The sequence below is a fragment of the Chiloscyllium plagiosum genome, unplaced genomic scaffold (assembly GCF_037043375.1).
Source record: "Chiloscyllium plagiosum isolate Xiang-an unplaced genomic scaffold, Cpla_swu_hap1 HiC_scaffold_22, whole genome shotgun sequence".
Taxonomy (NCBI): Eukaryota; Metazoa; Chordata; class Chondrichthyes; order Orectolobiformes; family Hemiscylliidae; genus Chiloscyllium; species Chiloscyllium plagiosum.
In genome coordinates, this window is record NW_028270160.1 from 25,597,043 (window position 1) to 25,608,595 (window position 11,553).

General features: G+C 45.5%; 1 protein-coding gene across 1 annotated transcript in view; it reads right to left on the reverse strand.

Annotated features, from left to right (window-relative positions):
* casp7 (caspase 7, apoptosis-related cysteine peptidase) overlaps nucleotides 1–6,444 on the reverse strand; it is a 46,110-nt gene extending 39,666 nt beyond the window's left edge. The window contains exon 1 of the mRNA XM_043712781.2: nucleotides 6,054–6,444. The gene's annotated coding sequence lies outside the window, so the exon portion shown is untranslated. The remainder of the gene's footprint in view (nucleotides 1–6,053) is intronic.
* Between the last annotated feature and the right edge of the window lie 5,109 nt (nucleotides 6,445–11,553).

Here is an 11,553-nt window from a genome sequence, read left to right on the forward strand (position 1 = left end):
CTTCGTAGGGTAGTTTGTGGTGTTGGATCATAGGACACAGAATTTGGAGCCGTGCTCTCAAAGCTAGTGCTTCCAAATAAACCTGTTGGACTACAACCTGGTGTTGTGAGATTTTTAAACTTTGTCCACCCCAGTCCAACACCGATGTGTGTGGAGGTGCAGGTGAATCTGTGGCGGATATGGAAGTTTCCTTTGGGGCCTTGGAGGGAGGTGAGGGGGGAGGAGGTCTTGCACCTCCTGCGGTTGCAGGGGAAGGTGCCGGGAGTGGAGGTTGGGTTGGTGGGGGGTGTGGATCTGATGAGGGAGTCACGGAGGGAGTGGTCTTTACGGAATGCTGATAGGGGAGGGGAGGGAAATATATCCTTGGTGGTGGGGTCCGTTTGGAGGTGGCGGAAATGACGGCGGATGATGCGCTGTACATGGAGATTGGTGGGGTGGTAGGTGAGGACCAGTGGGGTTCTGTCCTGGTGGCAGTTGGAGGGGCAGGGCTCAAGGGCGGAGGAGCGGGAAGTGGAAGAGATGCGGTGGAGGGCATCGCCGACCACGTCGGGGGGGAAATTGCGGTCCTTGAAGAAGGAGGCCATCTGGGTTGTACGTTTTTGGAACTGGTTCTCCTGGGAGCAGATGCGGCGGAGTCGAAGGAATTGGGAGAATGGGATGGCGTTTTTACAGGGGGCAGGGTGGGAGGAGGTGTAGTCCAGGTAGCTGTGGGAGTCGGTCGGTTTGTAGTAGATGTCCGTGTTGATTTGGTCGTCTGAGATAGAAATAGAAAGGTTGAGGAAAGGGAGGGAGGAATCTGAGACTGTCCAGGTGAATTTGAGGTCGGGGTGGAAGGTGTTGGTGAAGTGGATGAACTGTTCAACCTCCTCGTGGGAGCACGAGGCGACGCCGATACAATCATCTATTGCATCCTCTGCACCCGATGTGGCCTCCTCTATATCGGGGAGACAGGCCGGCTACTTGTGGAGTGTTTCAGAGAACACCTCTGGGACACCCGAACCAACCAACCCAACCACCCTGTGGCTCAACACTTCAACTCCCCCTCCCACTCCACCAAGGATATGCAGGTCTTTGGACTCCTCCATCGCCAGACCACAACAACACGACGGTTGGAGGAAGAGCGCCTCATCTTCCGCCTAGGAACCCTCCAACCACAAGGGATGAACTCGGATTTCACCAGTTTCCTCATTTCCCCTCCCCCCACCTTGTCTCAGTCAAATCCATCGAATTCAGCACCGCCTTCCTAACCTGCAATCTTCTTCCTGACCTCTCCGCCCCCACCCCAGTCTGACCTATCACCCTCACCTTGACCTCTTTCCACCTATCACATTTCCGACGCCCCTCCCCCAAGTCCCTCCTCCCTACCTTTTATCTTAGCCTGCTGGACAAACTTTCCTCATTCCTGAAGAAGGGCTTGTGCCCGAAACGTCGATTCTCCTGTTCCCAGGATGCTGCCTGACCTGCTGCACTTTTCCAGCAACACATTTTCAGCTCTGATCTCCAGCATCTGCAGTCCTCACTTTCTCCTTCAGGCTGTTCATGCCATACTTGGTTAAACGTTGCTTCTATGTCAAGGGCAGTGACTCTTACTCACTTCTCCAGAGTGAACTTCATTTATCACTCTTCTGTCCACTGCAGTAACCATTGATAATTTCCTGCAATCTACAGTTATCTTCCTCGCTAACAAACATGCTGCCAATGCTTCTGTCATGTGCAAACTATGATCATGCCCCTATATATTGTCCTATAATAGTAGTGTCAACACTCATCCACTACTATTATAGGACAAGCCAAACAAAGAACAGCCAGGGAATTCCGAGAGGCATGGCACTCATCCACAGATTCAATCAATAAGCACATCGACCTGGACCCAATATACCGACCACTGCAGCTGACAGCTGGAAATGACAACCGGAAGCGACAGATTCAAACCACTATAAATGCCGGAGGAAAGATCACAGAAGCGCTTCACAGGAGGCTCCCAAGCACTGAGGATGTCACCTAGACAGGGGACGAAACGTCTGCTACACAAATTCCCAGCTCGGCGAACAGAACCACAACAACATATTTTCTAATATCATAATTACAGACAGCACTATGGAACTGAATAACTTACATCTCACATGTTCCAATTTAAATATGCTATTTAACATTATGAGACCTTAAAAAAAGCATATTAATAACTTGTAATACTTAATGACTGCTGAAAAACTAATTATGAAGTTGTCTTCAACACTTGACTGCTTCAAGATGTCCACACTCTACAACAGGAGAAAGTGGGGACTGCAGATGCAGAGTCGAGAGTGTGGTGCTGGAAAAGCACAGCTGGTCAGGCAGCATCTGAGGAGGAGAATCGACGTTTTGAGCGTAAGCTCTTCATCATTCCTGTGCTTTTCCAGTGCCACACACTCAATTTACACTCTACAATACTCATGTGCTATGACAAACACAGAACATTGGAGAAACTCAGCAGGAGAAACTCCACATTACAGAAGAGGAGGTGCTGGAAGTCTTAAAACATATTAAGGTAGATAAATCCCTTTGACTTGACAAATTAGAATTAGAATAAGGTTTTATTGTCACGTGTACTCAAGTATTCCAGGACTTTGTGGGAAGCGAGGGAGGAAATCGTGGGATCCCTAGCAGAGATACTTGCATCATTGACAGCCAAGGGTAAAGTGGCCAAAGATTGGAGTGTGGCTCATGTTGTGCCATTATTTAAGAAAGATTGCAGGGAAATGCCTGGGGACTACAACCAGTGAGCCTGACATCTGTGGTGGGATAAGTTGTCAGAGAGGTTTCTGAGAGACAGGAGCTATAGGCATTTGGGATAGTCAGCATGGTTTTGCGCATGGGAAATTGTATCTCTCAAATTTGACTGAATTTTTTTGAAGAGGTGACCAAGAAAGTAGATGAGGGCAGTGCAGTAGACATTGCATACATGGACTTTAGCAAGGCCTTGGAAAAGGTACTGCATGGTAGGTTGCTAAGGTTAAATCTCATGGGATTCTGGGAGAGCTAGCCAATTGGAAACAAAATTGGCTTGAAGGTAGAAGACAGATGGTGGTGGTAGAGGATTGCTTTTCAGACTGGAGGCCTGTGACCAGCATTGTGCAACAGCGATTGGTACAGGGTCCACTGTTATTCGTCACTTATATAAATGATTTGGATGACAATTTAGTAGGCATGGTTAATAAGTTTGCAGATGACACCACAATTGGACAGCAAAGGAGGTTATCTGGGAATACAGCGAGATCTTGATCAACTGGGCCATCGGACTGAGGAAAGGCAGATGCAGTTTAATTTAGATAAATGCGAGATGTTACATTTTGATAGGTCTAACCAGGACAGGAGATACACAGTCAATGGTAGAGCACTGGGGAGTCTTATAGAACAAAGAGACCAAGGGGCCAAGTTCATAACTCCTTGAAAGTGGAGTTAAAGGTAGATAGGGTGGTGAAGGAGGCTTTCAGCATGCTTGCTTCCATTGATCAGAGCACTGAGTACAGGAGTTGGGACATCTTGTTGCAGTTGTACAAGACATTGGTAAGGCCACATTTGGAGTACTGTGAGCAATTCTGGTTGCCCTACTATAGAAAGGATATTATTAAGCTAGAAAATGCACAGAAAAGGTTTAATAGGATGCTAACTGGACTGGAAGGTTTGAATTATAAGAAGAGGTTGAATAGGCTGGGACTTTTTTTGTACCTGGAGTGAAGGAGACTGAGGGATGACCTTCCTTGAGGTTTATAACATGAGAGGCATAGATAAGGTAGATAGCCAATAGCTTTTCCCCATTGCAGGGGACTCTAAGACTAGAGGGAATAGGTTTAAGATGAGAGATACAAAAGGATCCAGAGGGGCAATTTGGCATACAGAGGGTGATGAGTGCCTGGAACAGGCTGTTAGGGGTGGTGATGGAGGAGAGTACAATTTTGTATTTTAAGAAACATTTAGACAGATATATGGATGGGATAAGTATGGAAGGATATGAATCAAACACAGGCAAATGGGACTAAATTAATTGTGGAAAACTGGGAAGCATGGACATATTAGGCCAAAGGGTCTGTCTCCATGATAAGTCTCTATGACTTTATAAGCAGGTCAGGCAACATCAGTTGGGAGAGAAAGTTAATATTTTGACTGCAGTTCTGAAGAAGAGTGTTTCTCTGCCAACAGACACAGCCAGACCTGAGTTTCTCCAGCATTCTTGATTTGTATCAGGTTTCCAACACCTGCAGTATTTTACTTTTATTTCATTTACGTTAGGACTCAGTTGCAAGTTACAAAAATGAGTATGTTAGGCAACAGGAATTCATCAGTGCCATCTGAGGGTTTTTCTTTTAAAAAAAAGGAATTTACTTTAATACTTAAAGGGGACAGTTGTTTTCTATTAATATTTAGTGCAATGATCTGTAGATGGAGAAACAAAAACAGAAACTTTTGGAAAAGCTCAGCAGGTCTGGCAGCATCTGTGAAGAGAAATCAAAGTTATCGTTTTGGGTCTGGTGACCCTTCCTCAGAGAAGCCCCCTAGTCCTCACCTTCCACCTCCCCAACCTTCGTATACATCGCATCATCCTCCGACATTTCTGCCACCTACAAACAGACCCCACCATCAGGGATAAGTTTCCGTCCCCATCCCATCAGCTTTCCGTAAAATCTGCTCCCTCCGCGACTACCTTGTTAGGGCCATGTCCCCTAACAACCCACCCTCTCCTCCCAGCATCTATCCCTGCCACAGCAGGAATTGCAAAACCTGTGCCCACACCTCCTCATTCACTTCTGCCTAAGGCACAAGAGAGCCTTTCACATCCATCAAAGTTTCACTGCACTTCCACACGTCATTTTCTGTGTCCATTGCTCCCAATGCGGTCTCCTCTACATTGGGGACACTAGAAGCCTTCTTGCAAAGCACTCCAGAGAACATCTCTGGGACACCTACACCAACCAAACCCATCACCCTGTGGCCGAACATTACAACTCCCCTGCCCACTCTGCCGAGGACATGCAGGTCCTGGGCCTCCTCCATCACCACTCCCTCACCACCCAATGCCTGGAGGAAGGACACCTCATCTCCTGCCTCGGGACCCTCCAACCCCATGGCATCAGTGTGGACTTCAGTTTCTTCATTTCCCCTCCCTCTCCCACCTTACCCCAGTTCCAACCTTCTAACTCAGCACCGTCCTCATCATCTGTCCATCTTCCTTCCCATCTATCCGCTCCACCATCCCCTCGAACCTATCACTTTTATCCCCACCTTTAGCCACCTTCTGCACTCTCACCTACCTTCTCCCCTCCACCCATTTATCTCTCCACCCGCAAGGCACCCAGCCTCATTTCGGATGAAGGGCTTTTGCCCGAAACATTGAATATCCTGCTCCTCAGATGCTGCCTGACTCGCTGTGCTTTTCCAGCACCACACTCTTGACCCTTCCTCAGAACTGAGTTCCTGCTGAACTTTTCCAGCAACTTCTGTTTTTGTTTCTGATTTACATCATCCGGTGTTCTTTCAGTTTTATTTGGAGGAGATGGAGAAGTTGTGTAACCAACTTTTAGGAGTGGGGAGTATGTTGTGGTTAACAAACATGAATCCAAAACCAAAGGAGTGCATCCCTAATCGCCACTCAATTAAATCACATCTCTCAATCGGTCAGCTCCAATGAGCCATTCTTCCATAATCAGTTATTTAAATAAACAGCTATACTCAGAACACTTCTCTGAAAACAAGATTAGAAACCGAAAGCACGTTAGAAATCGATGGAGATTAATTTCACCGAGTTTTCCAACTCCCGTTGTAGAAAACATATGATTGCTCCAGTGTTGTATTTACTTGCGAAAATGTTTCCGTTCTTTACACAGTTATATATTTTGAAAGAATTTGTTTTCACAGATCAACACGTCAAACGGAAAATGATGGTCTAAGGGCTGAATTAACATCTGTGGGACGCACTGGCACAATTCTCATCTGCTTCTTTTTAAAAAACAAAATGTGTTTTGTTTATACAAGCTCGAGTTAAACACTGGAAAGAAAGAGAAAACTTTTGCTCGTACCTTCGGCCTAAGCGATTACAGGCGGCACAAGAGCGAAGGAACAGGAAGCAACTCCCTTCAGAGTTGGTTGGCCGGTGAAAATGCTACAAATTGTATCGAGATCAAGCGACCAGGAAATGATTGGATCTGAAACTGAAGGCTCCAAGTGACCAGTCCCGCCCACTGAAATATCCAGAGATTTGAAAATTCTTCGGCAAAAATAAAAAGTTGCGGCATTAGCATCAACTCCGATTTCAGGACTCGGTGGCTAAGTCCCTTCTTTCTCCCCACCCTGAGTTCCCGGAACGGATCAAGTTACTGTGGGCTCAGAGGGTGTTTCCACTGTGCATTTCCGTGCGGGATTGTCCCGAACACATCCATGGCGATCAGGGATTTTCCAATTCATCACCAACAATCTACTTGCAGAAAATCCAATTCCCCCTCCCCCCCCTTTCCCTGCCAACAGGGAATACAATCATCCTCTGGGACGATGAAGCATTCTGTTGTGCTGCACAGTGCTCAGAGCGCAGGTTTGACACGATTAGGATTTTCACTCAAACTTTCAGTTGCAGACTGGTACCTTCCAAGGTTCCGGGTCTAGATGCTGAGGGGCGCATTAAAGCTTGGGTCAGCAACTGCCAAGGCTCAGTAGAGAAAGACCCACCTCTAAGGTCTTTCTTCCAAACTATAACGAGGGTGTGTTCAGTTCTCAAAACCCTCATTTATTTCACTGTATGTAAGTAGCGTTCTGCATGAGCAAGAAATGCCTTTGGTTTGGGAAATGTCAAATTCCAATGTTTTCTTCATGCCAAAGACTGTACAGAACTGCTAGAGTACTTGTGAATGTTGATAATTTCTTTTATGAATAAAGTATATTTTTGCAAACCTAAAAGCTGCTACCTTATAAAGAAGACTACATTTATTATCAGATATCCAAGTGTCACGTGCATAATGTATGAATTAAATAAACACAATTTAAAATAAACTTAGGAGATCTGGTAGCATTGTGGAAAGACAAACAGTTAATGTTTTGAGACCCAGTATGACTTCTTCAGAAGTATGCAATTTGTTTCAATTTAGTTTCTAAATGCTGCCAAATTAGTCACAAATTATCTCAGACTCATTGGACGACTAGGAGGTGGGTTTAAAGCTTAAATGAGAAGTTCACTTGGGTGTTGGGTGATTTAAGGACCAGCTACAACAGAGACTGTCCCGTTGAAGGTTATCACACAGGGAGGGTGAGGCAATAAAGGATATAATGATCCAAGGTTTGTAGCTCAGGTTGAGCTTTAGGGTGTAGGTTTGATATCCAACGTTTTGTTACCCGGCTAGGTAACATCATCAGTGGCGACCTCCAAGTGAAGCAAAGCTGTTGTCTCCTGCTTTCTATTTATATCTTTCTCCTGGATGGGGATCCTGGGGTTTGTGGTGATGTCATTTCCTGTTCGTTTTGAGGGGTTGATAGATGGTATCTAGATCTATGTGTTTGTTTATGGCGTTGTAGTTGGAGTGCCAGGCCTCTAGGAATTCTCTGGCATGCCTTTGCTTAGCCTGTCCCAGGACAGATGTGTTGTCCCAGTCGAAATGGTGGCTTTTTTCGTCCTGTGTAGGGCTACGAGGGAGAGAGGGTCATGTCTTTTTGTGGCTAGCTGGTGTTCGTGTATCCTGGTGGCTAACTTTCTTCTTGTTTGTCCTACGTAGTGTTTGTGGCAGTCCTTGCATGGAACTTTGTAGATGATGTTGGTTTTGTCCATGGGATGTACTGGGTCTTTTAAGTTTGTTAGTTTTTGTTTGAGAGTGTTGGTGGGTTTGTGTGCTACTAGGATTCCGAGGGGTCTTAGTAGTCTGGCTGCCATTTCTGAAACTTCTTTGATGTATGGTAAGGTGGTTAGGGTTTCTGGCTGTGTTTGGTCTGCTTGTCGTGGTTTGTTCTTGAGGAATCTGCACACTGTATTTTTTGAGTATCCGTTCTTCTTGAATAGGTTGTATAGGTGGTTCTCCTCTGTTTTGCGTAGTTTGTCTGTGCTGCAGTGTGAGGTGGCTTGTTGGAATAGTGTTCTGATACAACTTTGTTTGTGTGTGTTGGGATGGTTGCTGGTGTAGTTAAGTATTTGGTCAGTGTTTGTTGTTCTCTGTTGTCCTTTCTTTCGACTGTAACGTTCAGGAATGCGAGTTTGTTGTCGGTTTCTTCCTCCTTGGTTAACTGTATGCCTGTGAGGGTGTTGTTGATGATGTTAAATGTCTCTTCTATCTTGTTTCGTTTTGTGCTGACAAATGTGTCATCTATATAGCGGACCCAGATTTTTGGCTTGATGGGTGGTAGGGCTGTTTGTTCTAGTCTTTGCATTACTGCTTCTGCTATGAATCCTGATAGCGGAGATCACCATTTCGACTGGGACAACACATCTATCCTGGGACAGGCTAAGCAAAGGCATGCCAGAGAATTCCTAGAGGCCTGGCACTCCAACCACAACGCCATAAACAAACACATAGATCTAGATACCATCTAGATCTACAAACACAAACACATAGATCTAGATACCATCTATCAACCCCTCAAAACGAACAGGAAATGACATCACCACAAACCCCAGGAACCCCATCCAGGAGAAAGATATAAATAGAAAGCAGGAGACAACAGCTTTGCTTCACTTGGAGGTCGCCACTGATGATGTTACCTAGCCAGGTAATGAAATGTCTGGATATCAAGCCTACAGCTCAGCGAGCAACCTACTCCCTGGATAGAATTATCATTTTCAACTGGAATCTGGGAACCCATATATATCAGAAAAGATAGGTGATGAGTGAACAAGCCTTGGGTTCCAGATAGGAAAGGATGCACTGCTCTTTGAATTAGCTGGAGTTTATTGAGTGTGAAAAACAATGTACACTTGGAAAGAGACAGGTTTGCAGACAGCAAAGTTCTGCCTCAAGATTTCAATAGCCAACATGCTGAAGCAAGGCCAAATCCAGAGGAAGTGTCTTTGACTTTGCAATATAACTTGTCAAGATCACATGATCTATTTACCAGAACATTGTCTTTAATCATTTTTGTGCTTTGTGATGTCACTCCCCTCCTTGTCCATTGTTGTACACATTCTGGCTGCTGCAAAAGACCCAAACTCTTTTCTTCTCTGGCCATCTTCCCCCCCCCCCCCCCATGACCCTTCTCTCTAGTCTTTATTTCCATCACCTGGCTGTACCCCTTTTCAGTTGTTTTCCTTCCATTACTTTGTCCTTGACTCTATCACCACTCTACTAGTTCCTCTCTCTTCCCAACACTACAGACAAGCTTCTAGCTTTTCTTACCATCTGCCCCAGGGCCCAGTTGGGCATCCATTGCTGACTCAATACAACCACAGTTGTTTGCTCTTCCCTCGCAGTATGCCATAGCAGCTCCACCAACCTCCTGCCACCTCATCTACTGCTTTGCACTTTGCCAGAGAATTGAAAATAATCAGCTATGCTGTACTTCCTTCCAGAGTATTCACACACTCAAACCTTACACCAAACGCTACTATGTGTGATTGCATTGTCATTTTGGATTTAACTGAAATTTGCAATTGCAGGTAGTGATAGGGACCCCTGGCTATAATGTACATCTTCCTGCCCCAAACTGCAACACTGGCTGTGAACTTTACCACAAGGTCACGTCCCAGCTCCTTGCCCTAATCCCAACATCATCTTCCCCCTTTCAGCATTTCCTCCAGTCAATTTGTTTCCTTTAAAATTATTCCTTACTACTCCCTAGTGCAGATTCTTTCACCATTCCTTCCAGTCTCTGTACCAAGTGAATCCTTGTTCTCAGCAATTTTAAGCACCATTTTGATTCTCATTATCCTCTCTTCACATCTCCAACTATATGAACAGTCCTATCTAGTTTTGTGGAAAGTCAATCAATTCTGCCAGTGAACTGATCTCTATTTCAATTGTCACAAATAATGGGCAACAACGTCCTGGTATACCACACCACCAGTCCATGTCTATATTCCTTTTGAAAGGAACGTTGTTCCAGTCACTGGACTTTTCATATTGATGTAACTGTTCCAAATTACTCATCACACTATGCTGGCCACATGTTTATACATACCCACTATATGATTAGATTAGATTCCCTAGAGTTTGGAAACAGGCCCTTCGGCCCAACAAGTCCACACCGACCCTCCGAAGAGTAACCCACCTAGACCAGTTTCCCTCTGACTAATGCACCTAACACTATGGGCAATTTATGGATTAGTGGTGCTGGAAAAGCACAGCAGTTCAGGCAGCATCCAAGGAGCTTCAAAATCGACGTTTCGGGCAAAAACCCTTCATCAGGTTTCCAGCATCTGTAGTCATTGTTTTTACCACTATGGGCAATTTAGCATAGCCAATCCACCTGACCTGTACATCTTTGGACAGTGGGAGGAAACCAGAGCACCCGGAGGAAACCCACGCAGACACGGGGAGAATGTGCAAACTCCACAGACAGTTACGAGAGGCTGGAATCGAACCTGGGACCCTGGTGCTGTGAGGCTGCAGTGCTAACCACTGAGCCACTGTGCTACCCTGATATATGGAATAATAACCCGTTTTTAAAAAAAAGTTAAAAACTGTTCTACCATTCCTGATCTTTCTCAAGCAACTCTCTGGATACTGAGACATCATAGTTTCTATAAAGGACTGAAAGGGGAGAGGAGCAGAACAACAGAGCAAGTAGAATCCTGTCTAGAGACATGAACAGAGGAGGGGAGATTAGCTTGAGGCACAGTAGTGAGAAACCATTCCTGCTCCTCAGGGTACACAAGCAGCTCCATAAAATGCAGTATAATGCTTTGCATCTGGCCTTTGTCGTCTTTCAGCTACTGGGTTTTGCTGACTTTTGCCAAATCAGCACATCTATAGTGGGCTCCAAGTTAATTATTCTTCCTCTCCTCATTCTAACCCATTCTGGAAAAGGGGAACTTAATGAACAGATTTTAATTCAAGACCTTGCCTATTGAGCCAAGCAGCACACCTTCTTACTTATATTATTATAGATTAGATTACTTACAGTGTGGAAACAGGCCCTTCGGCCCAACAAGTCCACACCAACCTGCCGAAGCGCAACCCACCCAGACCCATTCCCCTACATTTACCCCTTCACCTAACACTACGGGCAATTTAGCATGGCCAATTCACCTAACCTGCACATTTTTTTTTGGACTGTGGGAGGAAACTGGAGCACCCGGAGGAAACCCACGCAGACACAGGGAGAACGTGCAAACTTCACACAGCCTGAGGCGGGAATTGAACCCAGGTCTCTGACGCTGCGAGGCAGCAGTGCTAACCGCTGTGCCACCGGGCCGCCCGTATATAGTATGGCCTGGCAAATATTTCCATATTATGCTGCTCTTCTTCCCCATCCCCAAGAAAGATTTATAGTAATTCCTTTTAGAAGTTGTGTCATTGTCTGTCTTTCCCCATATCCAACTGATCACAAGGCAGAACAAACTGCTTCTCTGTGGTTACAACTACATTTGGAAATAAGACTATGCAGAAT